This window comes from Mirounga leonina, unplaced genomic scaffold, assembly GCF_011800145.1.
Source record: "Mirounga leonina isolate KUSES-001 unplaced genomic scaffold, KU_Mleo_1.0 Mir_53, whole genome shotgun sequence".
NCBI lineage: Eukaryota > Metazoa > Chordata > Mammalia > Carnivora > Phocidae > Mirounga > Mirounga leonina.
The window spans coordinates 37896211-37919341 of record NW_023270807.1 but is presented as its reverse complement, the minus strand read 5'-3'; positions in this window follow the sequence as shown (position 1 = coordinate 37919341).

Genomic DNA, 23131 nt, shown 5'->3' with positions numbered 1-23131 from the left:
AATGGAAAAAAGACAGTCTCTTCAATAAATTGTGCTGGGAAAATTGGACAGCTATATACAGAAGAATGAAACTCGACCATTCTTACACCATACACAAAGATAAACTCTAAATGGATGAAAAACCTCAATGTGAGACAGGAATCCATCCAAATCCTAGAGGAGAACATAGGCTGTAACCTCTTCGACATCGGCCACAGCAGCTTCTTTCAAGACACGTCTCCAAAGGCAAGGAAAACAAAAGCGGAAATGAACTTTAGGGACTTCATTAAGATAAAAAGCTTCTGGGCGCCTGGGTGGCTCAGTTGGTTAAGCGACTGCCTTCGGCTCAGGTCATGATCCTCGAGTCCAGGGATGGAGTCCCACATTGGGCTCCCTGCTCAGCAGAGAGTCTGCTTCTCCCTCTGACCCTCTTCCCTCCCATGCTCTCTATCTCTCATTCTCTCTCTCTCAAATAAATAAATAAAATCTTTAAAAAAAAAAAAAAGATAAAAAGCTTCTGCATAGCAAACAGTCAACAAAACAGAGTCAACCCAAGGAATGGGAGAAGATATTTGCAAATGACACTACAGATAAAGGGCTGATATCCAGGATTTATAAAGAACTTCTCAAACTCAACCCCCATTAAACAAATAATCAAGTCAAAAAATGGGCAGAAGACATGAACAGACACTTCTCCAAAGAAGACTACAGATGGCTAACAGACACATGAAAAAATGTTCATCATCATTAGCCATCAGGGAAATCCAAATCAAAACCACATTGAGATACCACCTTACACCAGTTAGAATGGCAAAAATTGACAAGGCAAGAAACCACAAATGTTGGCGAGGTTGTGGAAAAGGGGACCCCTCTTACACTGTTGGTGGGAATGCAAGTTGATACAGCCACTTTGGAAAACAGTGTGGAGGTTCCTCAAAAATTTAAAAATAGAGCTACCCTATGACCCAGCAATTGCACTACTGGGCATTTGCCCCAAAGATACAAATGTAGTGAAAAGAAGGGCCATATGCACCCCAATGTTCATAGCAGCAATGTCTGCAATAGCCACCTGTGGAAAGAGCCGAGATGCCCTTCAACAGATGAATGGATAAAGAAGATGTGGTCCATATATACAATGGAATATTACTTAGCCATCAGAAAGGATGAATACCCAATGTTTGCATCAACATGGATGGAACTGAAGGAGATTATGCTAAGTGAAATAAGTCAAGCAGAGAAAGTCAATTATCATATGGTTTCACTTATTTGTGGAACATAAGGAATAGCATGGAGGACATTAGGAGAAGGAAGGGAAAAATGAAGTGGGGGTAGAAATCAGAGGGGAAGATGAACCATGAAAGAGTATGGACTCCAGGAAACAAACAGGGTTTTAGAGAGCAGGTGGGGGGAATCAGTGAGCCCAGTGATGGGTATTAAGGAGGGCACATATTGCATGGAGCACTGGGTGTTATACACAAACAATGAATCATGGAACACTACATCAATAACTAATGATGTACAGTATGGTGACTAACATAACATAATAAAAAATAATAAAAAAATAAAAGCAATTAGAAACCTCTTTGAATGTATTATAGTATATAAATACGTATGTATGTATAAAGTTATCTTTTACTTTATGTGTGTGTTTATGTGTATAGAAGATATTAAAACAGGGCTATCCTTTTCCTGTGAGCTGAAGCCCCAGTGCAAAATTCAGGCACAAACTTTGTATTGACAACTGTCAGTTGCCCCAGCAAATTTGCACTGGCAGAAAGACAAACACACCTGTTGGGTCAATCAAATAAGATTTCCTTTTCCAAATAATAGAGAGGGAAGTTGGTGCAGTCAGCAATCGTCCTCAGGACATTTATAGAGATGTTAGCTTCCAGAGGATAGCAGCGTAGACATTTGTGGATGGCATTGTCTGGGTCAGCAAGAACCCATCAGAACCCCAGGAAACACAACTGCCAAACCCACTCCTTAAGGTAGCATTATACATATACATATGAAGCTGAGGCATGTCTACAGATGATACCTATAGTAGTCTGGATGTGTTTTGAGAGGACCACCTCTTCTGAGCTAGGTGTATTTATCTCGATCTCAGGATTATACAAGGTGACTGCTGAGTAAAACAAAGAGCAGAACACTCACGCATGAACACATCTCTCATTTATCACCCTTGTCCTCCCCAAGCTGAGTAATCCTGGTCCCAGGTAAGCTCCTAAATCTGAAGCTGCAGAATGGGATTCAGGTTGGTTATGAGCTCTCAGGAAGTTGTGTTAACAGACTCTTAGACCAATCACAGAGCTTATTCTTCAAACACTAATGAGGCTATACTGAGTTCTTCTACTCCTTCTCTAATTTGATGGCCTAGGCTTAAATTTCACTAGTTATTTTCTTCAGGTGTCTGGACATTTTTTGTGGGAATGATTCAGAGTCCTGTGCCTCAGTAAGACTGAACACTGTCTAACACCTTCCTATTGTTTCTCCATCCCTTCACTACCCAAGGAAATTTATCCAGTGAAGACAGGACAGTGTGGGCTAGCACAGTGAGCAGGCTGAGGCAGTCATCTCAGAATTAAAGTGAAATGAAGACATGCAGTGCAGACTATTTTTTTTTTAAATAAGCTAGGTGACAACCATCCCAGTAGTCATCAAATTTTTACCTAAATTCATCATTTGGTTGGTGTTGGCAGTTAAGGCATTGATTACTTAAAATAAACACTGAATGTAGAAATGCCTTCCTATCTTAGATGGATAACTTGTTGAGCAAATATTCAGGAATTGAAAGTACTTTTGGATAAATTTGAGACCTAAACTTTTAACAAAAATTCCTAGTGGTATAGAATCAAAACTATGGAAGTGGTCTGACTGATATACTCTAGATATTTTTACAAGTTTAGCTGAAACTGTGGTCTGCGTTTTTTTTTAGTACAGTGTCTCAGTGAGACAATAATAGCATTTATTTCCAGGGCAGTTTTCAGGCATGAGTGTTGGCTTGCATTCTCAACATTACTCTTATCTCTATGCATTCTCACAATCTGCTGATGTGGTCCTTGGACTCATCTCTTTTTCAAAGTAATTTCCTTCCACTTTTCAACTCTGAGTATCTCACATGGGTTGATTGTTCATTATCCATAACAGGTAGCTTGGTGAATTATTTGTACTCTTCCACTGAAGTGAATCAAGCTACAAGGCATGTGGAGAAAGGGAAGGGAAAAAATGAGACAAGTTGGCATGCACAGCTCTTTCTTTGTTTGAATTTCATTTTAGGCACTCAACATAAATGGGTCAAAGGCTGTTAAAATTTGAGAAGATTTTCAGCCCTTTCAATATCTTCTGATATTTTTTATATTAAAAGAGCAATGAAGGGCAGTTATTCATATGACTTTTCTCTTCTCTTTAGCAATGAATATTTTGCAGAGTTGGCTAAAGGCAAAATGAAAAAGGGAGGAAACTTCCTTTATTAGGCTTCTGGGCTTTGCCAGTGCATACTGTGTGATTTTGAGCAGTTGCATAAATTCTCAGAGTCTCAGGTTTTCTCATCTATAAAGAGAATGTGATATTGCCTGCTCCTCAGGATTACAAATTCACTGGATAGTTTGTGACCTTCTACTCTGTGCTGTGTTCTGGGGATGGATCAATGAGTAAGAGATAAAGGTCCTGGCCTCCAGATGCTTGCATTCCAGTGAGAAGAGGTAAGATATAAATAAAGAAGTAAAATGTATAGTTCATCAGATGGGGATAAGCCCTTGAGAGAAAAATTATTTGAGAAGGGGGGAGTAAGGTGGGACACCATTGTGGATTGTCAGATACCCATATCAAAGATACCTTCTATGATAATGTGATCAAGAGATATTTGAGCAGACACTGAGGGCGTAAGGAAGCAAGCCATAGAGGAAGTCCTTAGAAGAGTCTTCTTCCTGGATCCCTTAGTGTATGGTGCTGGGTCCCACAACTCTCACAAAGGCACTTTTGTCCATGGATGAATGCCAAATAGTTGTTGTTGAGCAGGATTTACGTATGGGATGTGTGTTTTGGCCATCTTGCTGTCTTTCCTTTGCACCCTATTTTCTAAAATTCACTATTTTGTAGTGTCATCATGGAGACTGAGCAATCCTACAATCCTATGTCTATAAGCTGGAGACCCAGGAAATCCAGTGGTATAATTCAGTTCAAGTCTGAAGTTCTGAGAACCAGGGGAGCCAATGGTATATACCTCAGTCTACAGGCAAAAGAAGTGGAGATGAGTTGTCCCTGTTCAGTAAATGAAGTAGGAAAAAAAGGCTTATCCATTTTAGTATCAGAGAAGGCAGAGTATGAATATGGATACAAGTGTGGATAAGTGGATTTGGTGATGGAGAGGTGAAGTAATAGTTTTTACATTTTCTTTTATTTTTAAATTTACATACACTAAAATTAACTCCTGTGGTATGCAGTTCTAAGGCTTTAACAAATGACTAAATGTTGTCTGTCATTACCATCCTGACACACTAAAAAATTCTGTTGTACTGCCCCTTTGTAGTTACCTCTTCACCCCCCTGTAATCCTTGGCAACCACTATTCCTATGTATTGTCTTTTCCAAGATGTCAAAAATAGAATCATATGGTTTGTAGCCTTTTGGGTCCAACTCTTTACATTTAAAAAAATGCATGGGAAATTGTTCCATGCTGTAGCTTATATTAATATATTGTTCCTTTTTATTGCTGAGTAGTATTTCATTATATGAGTATACCACAGTTTTTTTATCCTTTCACTGGCCAAAGGACATCTAGGTTGTTCCATTTTTTTATCAATTACAAATAAAGTTGCTATAAATAGCTGTATGCAGATTATTGTGTGTTCACAAGTTTTCATTTCTTTTGGATAAATACCTAGGCATGGGATTACTGGGCCTTCTGGTAGGTGTATATTTAACTTATTATGAAACTGCCAGATTGTTTTCCAAAGTAAAACCAAAATATAAGAGCAATTCAGCTACTCCATGTCCTCACAGCACTTGATATTGCCAAAAATTTTTTAGCTGTTATAATACGTATGCAGGGATTTCTCATTTTGTTTTAATTTGTATTTCACTAATGTTTAATGATGGTAAGCATCTTTTAAAATGCTTATTTGCCACCTGTGTATCTTCTCTGGTGAAATGTCTGTTTAGCGGAATGAGTTCTTGTTGAATTTTTGGGTTTCAGAACAGAAAGCAATATGAAAATGGGTTCTTGTTGAATTTTTGAAGTTCTTCATATATTTTAGATACAAGTCCTTTGTTAGAAATATGATTTGAAAATATTTTCTCTAGTCTGTGACTTGTCCTTTCATTCTTCTAACAAAATCTTCACAAAACAAAAGTTTTTACTTTTGATAAAGTCCAATTTATTAATTCATTTTTCTGCATGGTTTTGCTTTTGGTGCTACACCTAAGAAATCTTTGCCTAACCTAATATCAAAATACTTTTTCCCTATATCTTCTTCGAAAATTTTTTTTGTTTCATGTTTTCATTAGATCTATCATATATTTTGTGTTAATTTCTTTAGGTGTAAGGTCCTTTTCCTTTCCTTCCCTTCCCTTCCCTTCCCTTCCCCTTCCTTCCCTTCCCTTCCCTTTCCTTTTTCCTTTCCTTTCCTTCCCTTCCCTTCCCTTCCCTTCCCTTCCCTTCCCTTTCCTTTCCTTTCCCCACCTCTCTTTTTTTCTTTCCATATAGATGTCCAATTTTACCAGCACCATTTGTTTAAAAGACTCTCCAGGGTGCCTGGGTGGTGGCACAGTCAGTTAGGCGTCTGATTCCTGGTTTCCCCTTGGGTTATGATCTCAGGGTGGTGGGATTGAGCCCTGCGTGAGCATGGAAGCTGCTTGAGATTCTTTCTCCTTTTCCCTCTCCCTCTGCCCCTCCCACTCGTGCACATGCGTTCTCTCTCACTCTCTCTAAAATAAATAAATCTTTAAAAAAAAATTTTCTTTTTCCCATTGTCTTTGCCCCTTTATAAAAAATGGTTTGTAAAAATAATATATTTATATTTGTGTGGGCCTTCTTTTCTGATTGCTTTTATTTTCTTGGTAAAATAAGCAAAATCACAACCTGAAAATTAAAAAGGTAGAAGAACTGTTGGCATTTGAGAGTAAAGAAAAAACATGTAAAATTAATTTATTAATTCAACAAATTATAAGTATGCCTACTATATACCAGGCACTATTTTATTTCTGTGTATACATTGGTAAGCAAAACAGACAAATCTTCTGCCCTCATAGGATTCTCATTTTAGTGTGTTGAAATATACATGCAGGAAAATGAGTGATTAAAGTAAAAGAAAATGTAAGCAGAATTTCAGCCAGCCCTAAAGGCCCACTTGGGGATAAATTTAATTGAGAGCAGTCAGCAAATTATCTATTCTCCTGATTTATTCAGCTACTTATATGCCAGTACAGACTACAGACAGGTCAGAGATTGACTTCATTGGGTTAGGAATTTCACCAAGAGGATATGATAGAGAGAGAATATGGCAAGGGGATTGAGAGTTTATGTGGGAGACTAATTATGATTAATAATCTTGGAATCTCAGCCAGATAAGGAGGAGCAGAGAACATGAGACAAGTGAAAGCAGTGAAAAAAGGATAAAGTTAATGGGTTAGAAGTTATGGTAGATCAAAGGATTGTTGAGGGAGCAAGGAATGGGATGGAAAGACAGAAGGTAGTGGTCAGTGAATAAGATTCTAGAAATTGAGATTATGGATGGTAAGAGGTCCAGTTACTGTTAATGACAGGGGATGAGGTGTTATTTGCTGAGATAGTGTAGAAGGTAAGATACTAAGCCAGGTGCCATAATCTTCTAGGAATGAAGTGAGATTGGATGGCCTGGACATCTGTAGATGACTGCATCCAAGTGTGGTATATTGGTTTCATATTGCTTCTGTAAAGAATTATCACTTATAGTTCTGGAAGTCAGAATTCCAAAATCACTTTCACTACATTAATGTTAAGGTATCAACAAGGCTGGTTCCTTTTGGAGGCTTTGAGCAAAAAGATCTATTTCCTGTTTGTTTTTTTTTTAAGCTTATGGTGGCTTCCTTCTTTCCTTGGCTTGTGTCCCCTTCCATCTTTAAAGCACATCACTCAGCTCTCTGCTTTTGTTGTCCTACCACCTTTTCCTCATCTTTTGTCAAATCTCTCTCTGCTTTCCTCTTATAAAGACACCTATTATATTTAGGGTGTACTTTACCTGGATAATCGAGGATGCTCTCCCAATATCAAGATCCTTGACTTAATCACATCTTTGCCATATAAGGTAACATTCACAAGTTCTAGGAATTAAGACCAGGATATTTTGGGGGGCCAGTATTCAGCCCACTACATGATGGTATAGACTGATGGAATGAGCTTCAGAGGAACCTAGAGGTTTAGTAGGAAAGAAATTTAATTGTCTGTTAGCAGCAATGAGGAGTAAGGAGGACACCCATTTCTATCTCATTAAGGGCAAGGAGAGAAAACGGGCTCCACTTAAGAGGGGTTGAGGAGAAGCAGTAATATAAAGGAATAGTCAAATTTCCACTGGAGCAAAAAGGTGGAGGGAACTTTCAGAAAGTTAGATTAAAGATAAAGAAGATTTTGCTGATAACCTACCTGGAGCTCTGGGCATAAAGGAAGTGTTTGAGGAGAGGGAAGGTATGAGATTGGGTCCGATTTGTAGATATGCTCTACTTTCTGAGGTTATAAAATGTTGTTGAAAAATCCGAGACCAATCTAACATATATATATATTTTTTTAAGATTTTATTTATTGGGGTGCCTGGGTAGCTCAATCATTAAGCATCTGCCTTGGGCTCAGGTCATGACCCCAGGGTCCTGGGATCTAGCTCCACATTGGGCTCCCTGCTCAACAGGAAGCCTACTTCTCTCTCTCCCACTCCCCCTGCTTGTGTTCCTTCTCTTGCTTTGTCTCTGTCAAATAAATAAATAAAATCTTAAAAAAAAAGATTTTATTTATTTGAGAGAGAGAGAATGAGAGAGAGAGCATGAGAAGGGGGAGGGTCAGAGGGAGAAGCAGACTCCCCGCTAAGCAGGGAGCCCAATGTGGGACTTGATCCTGGGACTCCAGGACCATGACCTGAGCTGAAGGCAGTCACCTAACCAACTGAGCCACCGAGGCGCCCCAGTCTAACATATTTTTCCCTTATTGATCACTTAGTGTTTTTGTCTGAATGTTTTTTTCTCCATATCTTTAAAGCACAATAGTAGCTTTACTAGATATGAGTTGATGTTGACTACTCTGGGTTATACTTCACAAAGGCTTGGTGTCTTATTCAATATGGTATTTTTTCCAGAAGAAAAAATTCTTTACATTGCACTTTAAATTTTTAATTTTTTAATATGTTTTTCTTCTTTAGATAGTTCAATTATACCTATTTTCTTTGTGCATCTTCTATATCTTTCACTTGAAAAACCTTTGTATCTTTATTTCTATTTCATTATAGTCACTTTTTCCCTCTTCTTTCCTCTATTTCTCCTACTTTGCTTTATATTGATATATTCTTGTATTCCTTCAAATTTAGTCTTTACTTCTAATTTTTTTTTCATTTTCTTTAAATTTATTCATGAGTTCTGTTAGCCTTTTAATAAATGTATACCCTCCTTGGGGTGCCTGGGTGGCTAAGTCAGTTAAGCATCTGCCTTCAGCTCAGGTCATGATCTCAGGGTCCTGGGATCGAGTTCCCAAGTTGGGCTCCCTGCTCAGCAGGGAGTCTGCTTCTCTCTCTCCCTAGGCCCCTCCCCCCCACTCATGCATGTGTTTGCTCTCTCTCTATCTCTTTCAAATAAATAAACTTTAAAAAAATCGTATACCCTCCTATTATCTAGTCATTTTATCTGAGATGTTCTTATTTTGACTATGCTGTTCTTTCAGAGCTTTGATAATTTTCTTAATTTCTTTCATCCCGTTTTGAAATAATATGCTCCTTTCATTTTCTTTGTAGTCATATTTTTCTTAATATTTTTTCATTGTCTGCTGGAACATCATTTGGATTATTTTCATCTTTAGTTTTATAATATCTTATATATCTTTTATTTGATTGTAATTTTGTTTCACATGTTTAAATGAGATAGCATTTCCTAGCTTATTCGGAGGATGTTTTTATATGGAAGGTATGGCTCAACCATGGTAGCTCTTGTCCCTTGTAGCTCAAGAGCTTTCCTGTCTATTTAATCTCTCTTTATGGATCTCTCTGTCCGCCTATTATCTATCTATCTATCTATCTATCTATCTATCTATCTATCTATCTATCATCTATCATCATCTATCTACATGTTTTAGCCAGTTATACATCTTTTGAGGTTTAGCCTGATATGATTCAGGTAGGTTTCCTGTCTCTATTTCTGTGTTTAGAACTCTACCAGCCTTGCTTTTCATGGTGATCTCTTTGCTATTACAGTACTCTATGCTCCATTGGTCTCTTCTGCCACACAGTATCTGAACAATATCTCTCCCTGGGATCTTAATGTGATTTCTGTTTCTGTAGTTTTACTTCAGAGTGGATCTTTCCTTCTACAAGGCAAGGCAATTGGATATTTTTGCATGCCACTAGTGGTTTGGTCTCTTCTGCATTATTTGAATTTCTTGTTTCTCCATTTGTGGTGTCCTGGAAGTTGCTTGCTAATTTCTTATTTGAAGCCTAGAAGGGCTTCTTCGTAGTTTATTAGTTGTTCTCAAATTTACTCACATAGGGTTGCATTCAGTCTGTGGTCCTCTCCTTATGGGGTTGAGTATTTATTGGTGGTTACTCTGTCCTGTGGCTTATAACATCCTTCCATTTATTTCTCTTTCCCAATAACATTGTATAGCTGTTGAAGCTAGAAGACCTGTGTTGTTACTGGTATTTTGGCTTCACCTGAATACTCAGAATTCCTTATTTCCTAGTTTTATTGAATATATCATTGGCCATTTTAATTTTCTTCAAGTGCCTTAATGGTTCTTTTAGTATTTTTTTGTATGAGGGGTTTTGAGGAGATTATTAAAAAATTTACTGCAGGGGCTACTGGGTGGCTCAGTCGTTAAGCAGCTGCCTTTGGCTCAGGTCATGATCCCAGCATCCTGGGATCGAGCCTCGCATCGGGCACCCTGCTCAGTGGGAGCCTGCTTCTCCCTCTCCAGCTCCCCCATGGTTGTATTCCCTCTCTCGCTATATCTCTCTCTCTATCAAATAACTAAAAAAAATCTTAAAAAAAAATTTACTGCACTCCTTGGGTGCCTGGGTGGCTCAGTCAGTTAAGTGACTGCCTTCAGCTCAGGTCATGATCTCAGGGTCCTGGGCTCCAGCCCCATATCAGGCTCCATGCTCAGCAGGGAGCCTGCTTCTCCCTTTCCCTCGGCATATCCCCCTGCTTGGGTTCTCTCTCACACACTCTCCCTCTCTTAAATAAATAAATAATTAAGAAAAAACAAACACTAAAAAAATTTGCTACACTCTTTTCACTCTCTCCACATTGCCTGTAGAAGCCTGTCTTTGCTCTTTTTTTTTTTAAATCTTGAAGGATATCTTTGTTTCCAGTGTTATGAAATTTCATGATGGCAAGCCTCCGAATGAGTCTATTTTTATACTTTCACTGGATACTTTCTGGATTCTCTCAAACTGGGCACTCATGTTTTTCTGTACTTGGAAAATCTTTTGAGTAATTTAATTTTCTTTCCCCCCCCTATTTTCTCAGTTCTTTCTTTCTAGAACATTTATTATTTGGATATTGAGTCTAATGAAGGCCTTCTACTATTTTTTTAAAAATTTTTTATTGTTATGTTAATCACCATACATTACATCATTAGTTTTTGATGTAGTGTTCCATGATTCATTGTTTGTGTATAACACCCAGTGCTCCATGCAGAGTGTGCCCTCTTTAATACCCATCACCAGGCTAACCCATCCTCCCACTGCCCTCCCCTCTAGAACCCTCAGTTTGTTTTTCAGAGTCCATAGTCTCTCATGGTTCGTCTCCCCCTCCGATTTCCCCCCCTTCATTCTTCTCCTCCTGCTATCTTCTTCTTCTTTTTTCTTTTAACATATATTGTATTATTTGTTTCAGAGGTACAGATCCGTGATTCAACAGTCTTGCACAATTCACAGTGCTCACCATAGCACATACCCTCCCCAATGTCTATCACCCAGCCACCCCATCCCTCCCACCCCACCCCCAACACCAGAAACCCTCAGTTTGTTTCCTGAGATTAAGAATTCCTCATATCAGTGAGGTCATATGGTACATGTCTTTCTCTGATTGACTTATTTCGCTCAGCATAACACCCTCCAGTTCCATCCACGTCATTGCAAATGGCAAGATCTCATTCCTTTTGATGGCTGCATAATATTCCATTGTATATATATATACCACCTCTTCTTTATCCATTCATCTGTCGATGGACATCTTGGCTCTTTCCACAGTTTGGCTATTGTGGACATTGCTTCTATAAACACTGGGGTGCACATACCCCTTTGGATCACTACATTTGTATCTTTGGGGTAAATACCCAGTAGTGCAATTGCTGGATCATATGGTAGCTCTATTTTCAACTTTTTGAGGAACGTCCATACTGTTTTCCAGAGTGGCTGCACCAGCTTGCATTCCCACCAACAGTGTAGGAGGGTTCCCAGTTCTCTGCATCCCTGCCAACATCTGTCGTTTCCTGACTTGTTAATGTTAGCCATTCTGACTGTTGTGAGGTGTTATCTCATTGAGATTTTGATTTGGGTTTCCCTGATGCTGAGTGATGTTGAGCACTTTTTCATGTGTCTGTTGGCCATTTGGATGTCTTCTTTGGAAAAATGTCTGTTCATGTCTTCTGCCCATTTCTTGATTGGATCATTTGTTCTTTGGGTGTTGAGCTTAAGAAGTTCTTTATAGATTTTGGATACTAGCCCTTTATCTGATATGTCATTTGCAAATATCTTCTCCCATTCTGTTGGTTGTCTTTTGGTTTTGTTGACTGTTTCTTTTGCTGTGCAAAAGCTTTTTATCTTGATGAAGTCCCAATGCTGTCTACAAGAGACTCATTTTAGACCCAAAGACACGCCTAGATTGAAAGTGAGGGGGTGAAAAACCATTTACCATGCTAATGGACACCAAAAGAAAGCTGGGGTGGCAATCCTATATCAGACAAATTAGATTTTAAACCAAAGACTGTAATAAGAGATGAGGAAGGACACTATATCCTACTTAAAGGGTCTATCCAACAAGAAGATCTAACAATTGTAAATATCTATGCCCCTAACATGGGAGCAGCCAATTATATAAGGCAATTAATAACAAAAGCAAAGAAACACACTGACAACAATACAATAATAGTGGGGGACTTTAACACCCCCATCACTGAAATGGACAGAACATCTAAGCAAAAGATCAAGAAGGAAATAAAGACTTTAAATGACACACTGGACCAAATGGACTTCACAGATATATTCAGAACATTCCATCCCAAAGCAACAGAATACACATTCTTCTCTAATGCCCATGGAACATTCTCCAGAAGAGATCACATCCTAGGTCACAAATCAGGTCTCAACTGGTAGATAGGGATCATTCCCTGCCTATTTTCAGACCACAACATTTTGAAACTAGAACTCAATCACAAGAGGAAAGTCGGAAAGAAGTCAAATACATGGAGGCTAAAGAGCATCCTACTAAAGAATGAATGGGTCGACCAGGAAATTAAAGAAGAATTAAAAATTTCATGGAAACCAATGAAAAGGAAAACACAACTGTTCAAAATCTTTGGGATGCAGCAAAGGCAGTCCTAAGAGGAAAGTATATAGCAATACAAGCCTTTCTCAAGAAACAAGAAAGGTCTCAAATACACAACCTAACCCTACACCTAAAGGAGCTGGAGAAGGAACAGCAAATAAAGCCTAAACCCAGCAGGAGAAGAGAAATCATAAAGATCAGAGCAGAAATCAATGAAATAGAAACCAAAAGAACAGTAGAACAGATCAACGAAACTAGGAGCTGGTTCTTTGAAAGAATTAGCAAGATTGATAAACCCCTGGCTGGCCTTCTACTATTTTTTACTTTATTCTCCTATTTTCCATTTTCTTATCTTTTTGGCATACTTTCTAGGAAATTTTTGCAATTCCTTCTTGCCAAATGCCCACTGAGTTTTTCATGTCTACTCTTCTTTTTGTAAACCTGAGAGCTAATACTTTTTCTCTTCTAAGTGTTTTATATATATATACGGCATGCTATACTGGCTCATGGAGGCAATCACTGATTTCTCTCAAGATATTAATGATAGTGAAGATTTATTACTTTTTTTAAAAGTTTTCTTCTCCTTATGTAGTTATTTTTTTTCTTTTAATCCAAAATGTTTCTTTCCTGTTTTGCTTGGTTTGTCTTTAATTTTATAGGCTTTCTTAAAATGTCTGGCAATCCTTGGTTGAAAGGTCATATTTAAAAGTAGAGCAAGATAAAAGTTGATGGGAAGTTCTGACTGTATGAATGGGGCTTATCAATTTTGAACTTTATCGTGGGATATTTGTTTGGGAAATGCTTGATGACTGTATCTTAGATTCTTCCTCCTGAACTGTTCAGAGTGCCCAAAGATTTTGTCCATTTACCTGCCTACTGATATATATGTAGCTGTTTTAAGGGCAGAGTGAAAAAATAGAATGGAGCTTTCTATATTAATATATACATTTTTACTTAATTCGACTGTATGTGTGGACTCTCCTGGGGCAGGAGACTTCAGTACTATCTCAAAAAATACATACCCTCTAAAATGCAAATAAAAACAATGGGATCACTTCATACCCACGAGGATGGCTATGTGAAAAAGACAGACAGGTTTTTGTGAGGATGTGAAGTTGGAAATCTTATGCATTGCTGGTAGAGATGTAAATAGTGCGGCCACTTTTGAAAACAGTCTGCCAGTTCCTTAAAAGAGTAAACATACAATTACCATATGTCACAGACATTCCACTTCTAGGTATATACCCAAGGGAAATAAAAACATATGTTTGCACAAAAACTTGTACACAAACGTTTATAGTAGTTTTATTCATGATATATAGAAAAGTGAAAACAACCCAAATGTCCATCAGTGGAAAAACAGGTAAACAAAATGTGATATATATGTACAATGGAGTACTATTTGACACTACAAAGGAGTGAAGTACTGCCACATGCTCCAACATGATTTTAAAACCATTAGACCAAGTGAAAGAAGCTTCATAAAAGGGCACATGTTGGATTAATCAATTTTTTTTGGATTAATCAATTTATACTAAATGTCCATATTAGATAAATTCATAAAGTTTTAATTACTCTTAATTAATTAGATTTAAATTTAAAATTTAATGTATTTTAATTATTTTGATTAGTGATTTCTTAGAGCTAGAAAGAAGGGGGATTGGAGGGTGATAGCTAATGGGTATGGAGTTTCTTTTTGGGGTAATGAGAATGTTCTAAAATTGATTGTGATGACAGTTGCACAACTCTATGAACATATTATAAACAATTGAATTATACTTTAAATGGGTACCTTTTATGATATGTGAATTATATCTCAATAAAGCTGTCAAAAAATACTTGTAGTTCCCTGCTAGTGTAAGAGAGAAACAGTAACCTACAGACTTCGGAAAAGAGAAGGAGATCTAAGTCTTAATGCTATTTTGGCAAATTTTCAACAAATTCTTATGTTTTTAGTGTTCATTTAATCAATTTCCAAAAATATTACTCTGCCAATTCCTTAGGCATTTAGGTCTCTATGTTTAAATGAGATTGCTTCTTGAACTTTTTATACTATGGGTTTAAGATTCACCTTTCTCAATGTGCTAAGTTAGTTACCATTTTCCCATTTGCCTTCCAGCTTTTAAAATAGTTGCTGTTTTCTTCTCTCATTCTGTTTTAGTGGGTTATATCTTAAGAAACTTTCATTGAAATGTTTTTTTTTTTTTAACAACTGATAATCAATTTATTAAAAAGGTTGATTTAAACATCTGCAATGGCGACTTCATCCTCAACTCCTGGCTCAATCCTGATGGACAGAATCTGTTTAACAATCTCAGGACTGTGCAAATCAATTCGTGGATCCTCATCTGAAAATGATCCCAAGTCTTAGAATCTTCACCACAAAGATTTTTTTCTTGTAGTGATTCTCAGAGTCTTGGTAGGCATCTGAACTTGTCCTTTTGCTTTAAAATTCTTCTTTGATTTTTATTTATTTATTTATTTATTTATTTATTTATTTATTTATTATGTTATGTTATTCACCATACTTTGAGCCTCTGATCAAGTCAGCATATACTTCTCCAAAGATTTTATGTTGGGGCTGGTTAGAGTAATTCTAATTTGGTGCATTCCACCTCTGGTTCCATGAGTATCTTCCCGGTGTCTTTAAAAGCCATGGTTACAGCATGGTTTCCTGACCAACTTGTCCCTCAGTGGCAAGAGCAAACAGCAGTGAGTCAGGAGCAGGGCTGGGCTCCCAGAGGTCCCCTGGACCTGCGACTGTGTCTTCCTCAAAGAGCTTAAGAGACTTTCATTGAATTTTTAATCAAGTTTTAAGAGGAAGTAAAAATAATGCATGTGTTTATTCAGGAAACTTTATCTAGAAGTCGGTAGGCTACACTTGTTTACTTTGTAAAATTCATATCAGAAGGTGGGCGCCTGGGTGGCTCAGTTGGTTAAGCGACTGCCTTTGACTCAGGTCATGATCCTGGAGTCCCGGGATCGAGTCCCGCGTCAGGCTCCCTGCTCAGCAGGGAGTCTGCTTCTCCCTCTGACCCTCCTCCCTCTCATTCTCTCTGTCTCAAATAAATAAATAAAATCTTTAAAAAAAAATTCATATCAGAAGGAGATTGAAATTCTTAAGATCCAAATGCTTTTAAATCTGGAAATATTCTGATACATGTTCATTTGTCCTCAGTGGCATTGGTAGTTTACAAGTAATTTGTTAGGCAAGATGGCTTAGTGGGATTTTTTAAAGTCACTTTTTCCTCTTTTCCACTGAGTAATGACTCAACAATTATACCAGAACTGAGTTACAATTGGATATATTCCAACAAGATGTTGTTTGGGGGTTAACATAAAAATACATAAATTGTTAGCTAATTTGCTGAATTGTTTAATTCGCTAAAATTATTAGCTAATTTAAGTGAGAACACTTAAACATGTCTTTTTAATTAACTTGAAAAATCCTAGCAAGCTATATTACTGCACATAAACTTAGATACTGAGTAATTAGGTTTTGATTTTAAGTTCTCTTTTCCTCTGGTTAGCACTTATAACTGTGTCATAATTTCTATTTTGAAATGCACTATGTGTATACAACTCCTTCCATTTATATTTTAAAAGATTGTGAATGCAATTTTTAGGGCTTTCTTTTTACATTCTCAGGTTTAGGAGTTTTCCTGCCCTAAATTTATGAGACACAATGGAGTAGGGAACTAAGATAAGTATCCAAATCATGTTTCTATTTTCTATGCCTCTTTTTTGTGGCTATTTCATTTCAAAATATTGTTTCCTTCGTTCACTTATATAGTTTTCTCTATTCTTTGTATTTATGGACACCTTTGTATTGCTATCTGTGTATTTTCTATCAGTTTATAATTCATATATTTCATTTAAAGTATTGACTCATTTTAGAATCAAAGATACAACAGACCATATTGTAATAGCTAAAATTCTAAATTACCTTCCTCAAAATCTACTACGTAATGAAAAAAAATTTCAAATAGTTAAACAAAAATTGAATTTGAGACAAACATATCAAGTGGAAACACTCATGCAAGCTTTTGTAGTTATTTTTTAGAAATGATCACAGAATAGTTTTATTGAATTTAGAGAAGATTATTATTAACATTTCTAAGATAAACAGTAAAGTTAAGGATAAGTGGTTATTTTGTATGTAAGGGACAGAGATGACAATGATTCTTTTTTTATTTACTATAATACATAATACAAAATACAAGAAAAAAGCTCTCTATAGAATGGCTTTTATGTACTTAGAAGAAATAGTGAAAGTCACTTCAATGTATTACAAAATTCATATTTTGAATTCACTGCCATTTGGTTGTTATTGAGACAAATTTTTCATTTGCATTTTTAAAAAGTTGAATAATTTTTTTTCAATAATCATCTTTTGCAATTATTTATTGTTATTTCTATAGGGCTATAAAGATACATGATCTGTACATCTGTACATGTCTGTATCGTGGAGAAATAATTATCCTGAACAAATGAATCCCATGCCCAGAGAAGCCTAAAGTTTAGTTTTATGCATATTAGGATTAAAAAAAAAAATCAAATTTCATGGTTCAGTATATAACCTAATCTCTGCATGATCCAGAAAGAAAACTGCTTTTATAAGAGCAATATCAGGCATTTAATCAGGTGTTTTGTGGAGGAAATCTTCCTGAACAATAGGGATGAGGGTGCCAAGTGGAGTTGTTATCTGACTTGTGTCATAAACTTACTTTCATAAACCAGCATTTTGAGTCCTAGACTTGTAAAAAACATTTGTGGTGATTATAGCTGCTATGTGAAAAGATGGATATTAACAACATATCTAAAATGCCTCTTTATTTATTTATTTATTTAAAAGATTTTATTTATTTATTTGAGAGAGAGAATGAGATAGAGAGCATGAGAGGGGGGAGGGTCAGAGAGAGAGGCAGACTCCCTGCTGAGCAGGGAGCCCGACGTGGGACTCGATCCTGGGACTCCAGGATCATGACCTGAGCCGAAGGCAGTTGCTTAACCAACTGAGCCACCCACGCGCCCAGTGCCTCTTTATTTAAAGAAGTCCTTAATTAAAATCAAAACTCTCTAAAAACATTTATTATTCTCATTATTGTTATTGTTATTTTTTATAGCCCACATACATATGATCTTACCTTATTATTGTGGACACTGGCCAAGTCACCACAACAGTGTAATGATCTGGAATTTTTATAAGTTTCTGTATTTCTCCAATTAACCTCATGAAAAATTTGAATCTATCAATGAATGATGCAATATTTGTTGAGTGTCCCTCTTATGTGTACAACATTCTACTTGGTTTTATAGAAAGAAACACTGAACTAAGAAATACATATAATTATGTGAATATATATGTGTGTGTGTATATATATATGTGTGTGTATATATATATATATATAATATATATATATGAATCAAAACTGGTAAGAAATGTTAAACTATGTAGTTGTGATTCCAAAGGCTAAGAAATTTAGAGAAGGAAGAAATCAGATCAGCATGTGACGGAAAAGGTAAAGAAAGATTCAAGGAAGTTTTAGGAATTTGGATAGCTAGCACTGGAATAGGTAGATCAAAAAGAAAGATATTTCAGGCGGAGAGAAGAAATGCAGGAAGGACAGTGTGAGAAATCGACTATTGTGGGACACCAGGACAAAGAAAAATGGGTAATAATAAAGTTGTTAATCCTATGTTTACTGGGACACCCAGATCATACAGAATAATCATGATATGGATATACAGACACATTGCTAATGCCCCTGCGACTGCCATTGACTCCTCCTTGCCCCTTTAGTGCCTGATGATGCCCTACTATGCCAACATCATTTGAAAGTTACCTCCCTGGCTGTGCTGTTACTGCCCTTGACACTGAAGATATTTCCTGATGATTATCATGGTGTTCCTGGGGCTAGTTAGCTTGTGGTAGGCGGAATAATTGCCCCCAAAGATATCCATATCTTAATCCTCAGAACCTGTGAATGGTTACCTTATATGGCAAGATAACTTTGTAGATGTGATTATGTTAAACACCTTGAGAAAGGGAGATTATATTGGATTATCTGGATGAGCCATACCTGTAATCACAAGGGTCTTTATAAAAGGGAAGCAAAAGTGGATTTGATGATAGAAGAGGAGAAGGCAATGTGATGATAGCAGTATCAATTGGTGTTCTGTAGCCCTAGCTAAGTAATGCCAGCTGCCACAAGAACCCAGAAGACGAAGGAACAGATTCTTTCCTTGGCTTCCAGAAGAAATCAAGCAATGGATACCTTGATTTTAGACCAGGAGGCCATTTTAGACTTACGGCCTCCACAACTGCAAGAGAATAAGTGTCAGTTGTTTAAGCCACCAAATTTGTGATCATTTGTTACAGCAGCAACAGAAAACAAATGCACAGCTGAAGCTTCCCAACTTGGCCCAAAATACATTTAAATATAGGAATGGCATAAGTAACTGCTGACTTAAGTAGATATCTCTGATATCCAGTAGATATCTGGTGTCTGAAGGCAGTGAAAGAGTCTGGGAAATTATTGATATGGCCGTTGAAATCACTGTGATGATGACAAAGCACTCTGCAGAGATGCCCATGAACTGAGAAGGTGGAAATGGACCTGCAGAGCAGTAGATATACAAAATGATGACCACAAGTTTAGGAGAGTAGCAGACAATGGATTAAATGGTCTGTATTGGTAATATTGGCCTACTGAATGGAAGACAATGGAAGAAAGTAATCATCAGGGAAGAGGGCAGTGGGGTGACGCATCATTAGGTTTTAAGTTCTGTGCACTTCAAGAGAAGTAAAAACTCTAGAAAAAAAGAGGCATTTATCAAAAGAGGTGAAGGGATACTGACTCTGAGGATGGAGGCTACTGGTAAGGGTGAAAGGGAGAAAAATTGTGGAGAAAACCAGACAAGAATGTAATGAGTGAGAAAATTCAGACTGAGTTACGAGTGGCAAGATATTAGTGCTCATAGGAGAAAAATGAGAGGATAGGAGCATTAGGACAAAGAAAAGTGATGATGAGATGATAAGAGAGAATTATTTATGGACTGAGAGCAAAAAGGCCAATGTCCTGAGAGAGAATATAAAGTCCAGGTGTAGGTTAGTAAGTAGTAAGACTCCCACGGACACATGGCCACACACCTTCACTTACAGGGTCCTGGCTTTGGTGGCTATGTAGAGGTGTGGGTCTGTGTTCAGAAAACTGTAATTTCATGACATGTGAAGGGTAAGTGCACTATTGAAATGGAAATAGCTTCTAATAAGCTTCTTTAAGAAAACTTTCTTTTCACTTACATCTATGAAATTATGCTTAAGAATTTAATTTGCAACATCATTTGTTGTTTTCTCTATGTGTAAGCCTCCTTGTTATGATTTTATGATTGAAAAGTATGGTATAAACTGTCTTTTAATAATATACGCCTTATTGATTCATTCATAATAGTAATTTGTTGCTGAAACTCAAATGTCCTAGTCGATGGAAAAATGTTAGCTCTAGCTTTCCCTCTACAGATACTGTGACTCTGGACCACTATTGTAAATTAGGCCCTCAGGATGAAAATACATAACTACTTTTTATTTTATTTATTTTATTTTATTTTATATTTTTTATAGTAAGGATTTACTGTGTGTGCTCATAAGAGCAGGAATTTTGGTATAGGAGTATGCCCTGCTGTGATGCAGTTCCACACTCATATTAAATCCAGGTACCCCCTAATGTGTTACAAGGCTTTCCCAGTCATACTTGTCAAAAGCAGAAAGCACATATATTTACAGTGCTATTAACATTCCTTCAAAGTGTAGATGTAAATGCTTATACCTCCCCTGCCTTGCATCAGTTATCTCTGCTTGGATCCATAATTTTTTTTTTTTTAAGATTTTATTTTTATTTATTTATTTGAGAGAGAGAGAGAATGAGAGACAGCATGAGAGGGAGGAGGGTCAGAGGGAGAAGCAGACTCCCTGCCAAGCAGGGAGCCTGATGCGGGACTCGATCCTGGGACTCCAGGATCATGACCTGAGCCGACGGCAGTCGCTTAACCAACTGAGCCACCCAGGCGCCCTGGATCCATAATTTTAATAGCCCATAATCATTAGCAACTTCATTTCCAAATCATATGTAATCTCCAAAAAGATAAAACCACATAAGAAAATAAACCAATACTCTCAAATTTATTTCCATTCCTCCTCTAAGGTCACCAAGTCTGTAGATCTAAAAGCAAGAAGAGAAAAATGTGATATGATTAATATAACAAATATAGTATAAATATAAGCATATTAATACAATTCAGTGTTTAATAAATGTCTTTAGTAAAGACAAATGTTTTTACTAAGTGGGAAAATGTCCAGAAGAGCATGTTTTATGAGTTATTTAGAAAATATGGTAGTGGCTTGCCTAATGAATCTATAAGAAATTACTCAGTTGCTCAGGTGAATAGTTTTATATTTGTTTGTTTTTTTCCACATTTTTTGGCAACTCTTCTGAAAATGGTACTAATTTTATTTGTTTTATGAGATGTTTCTACTATAAATTAATATTGTCTTTATCTGTTTGTTAAAATAACCAAGTGTCAGTTTTAAGCCCACAGATTTATTGCTAAATTATAACTCTATCCCTGTGTCTCTTAAACTTAAAGCACATTAGGTTTCTACATAGTATTTCTCTGTCAATCCAAATTAGAAGGCTCACTATTGTGTGAAATTTAGGGTGATTATTATATCTGATATAGTAATTCATAGAAGTGGAGTATGAAGTTTGATTTGTTTATATCATTTTACTAGAAGCTGTAGACACCAAGCCCCATCATTCAACACCTAGACAATCATCTTACCCTATGTCAGCAAGTTTGTCACACAAGATCAAGTACTTGGTAGGTTTTTACTATGAATTGCATATAGTATTTTACTTGAATTTAGCCAAGTTAATAAAATAGTTTCCACAAAACTTTTGGATTCCAAAGTAGTTGGGAATGATAGGATAGAGTCTAATTGACCTTTTGTGGACTGAATTTTGTGCCACCCACCCCCAACTAAATTCATGTATTGAGGCCCTAATCCCCAATTGTCTGTCTTTGGAGATAAAGCCTTTGGGAGATAATTAAGTTACAATGAGGTCATATAGGTGAGGCCCTAATCTGATAAGATTAATGGCCTTATAAGAGGAAAAAAGATCTCTCTCTCCACATCCACATGCTCAGAGGAAAGGCTGTGTGAGTACAGTAGCAAGTAGGCAGCCCCTGCTAAGGGCGCCTGGGTGGCTCAGTCGTTAAGTGTCTGCCTTCAACTCAGGTCATGATCCCAGGGTCCTGGGATCGAGTCCCATGTTGGGCTCCCTGCTCAGTGGAGAGCCTGCTTCTCCCTCTCCCACTCCTCCTGCTCGTTGTCCCTCTCTCTGTCAAATAAATAAGTAAATAAAAGTAAAAAAAGAAAGAAAGAAAGAAATGAAACCCTGCCAGACCATGATCTGGAACTTCCTGCCTCCAGAATTGTGAGAAATAAATTTCTGTTTTTTATGCCACCCAGCCCATGATATTTTGTTATGGTGGTCTTAGCAGACTAATACATGATTTATACCCAATAGTCCCAAGATTTTGTAGGGTAAACTTGGTGCTTTGTATTATCTAGTTGACACAGATTGAAATAAAATTGAGGATGAAAATGGTCTTTCAATTTTGAAATCTCTCAGCAATTTGGATTATTGATTTTATCACAGATTTTTATGTCTGAGTTATATTTAAGTGATGCATTTCAATAAATTGCTATTTTAGTCATTGCGAACAATGTACATTGTTTACAATAGTACAGATGTACAGAAATATTTAGCAACCTGTATGGCATGTGCATTAGCCATTTAAAATGGATGTCCAGCCAATGAGAATAGAAAATAGCTGCTCTGTTAAGCTTATCCATTGAGTGGCAGATCTGCCTACCCATACAACAGTATGGATTTTTATTTTTATTTTTTTAAATTTTATTGTATTATGTTAGTCACTATACAATGCATTATTGGTTTTTCATGTGGTGATCCACGATCCTTTGTTTTCGTATAACACCCAGTGCTCCATGCAGTACGTGCCCTCCTTAATACCCATCACCAGGCTAACCAACCCCCCCCTCCCCTCTAAAACCCTGTTTGTTTCTCAGAGTCCATAGTCTCTCATGGTTCATCTCTCCCTCCAATTTCCCCTCCCCCATTTTTCCCTTCCTTCTCCTAATGTCCTCCATGCTATTCCTTATGTTCCACAAATAAGTGAAACCATATGATAATTGACTTTCTCTGCCTGATTTATTTCACTTAGCATAATCTCCTCCAGTCCCATCCATGTTGATATAAAAGTTGGGTATTCATCCTTTCTGATGGCTGAGTAATATTCCATTGTATATATGGACCACATCTTCTTTATCCATTCATCTGTTGAAGGGCATC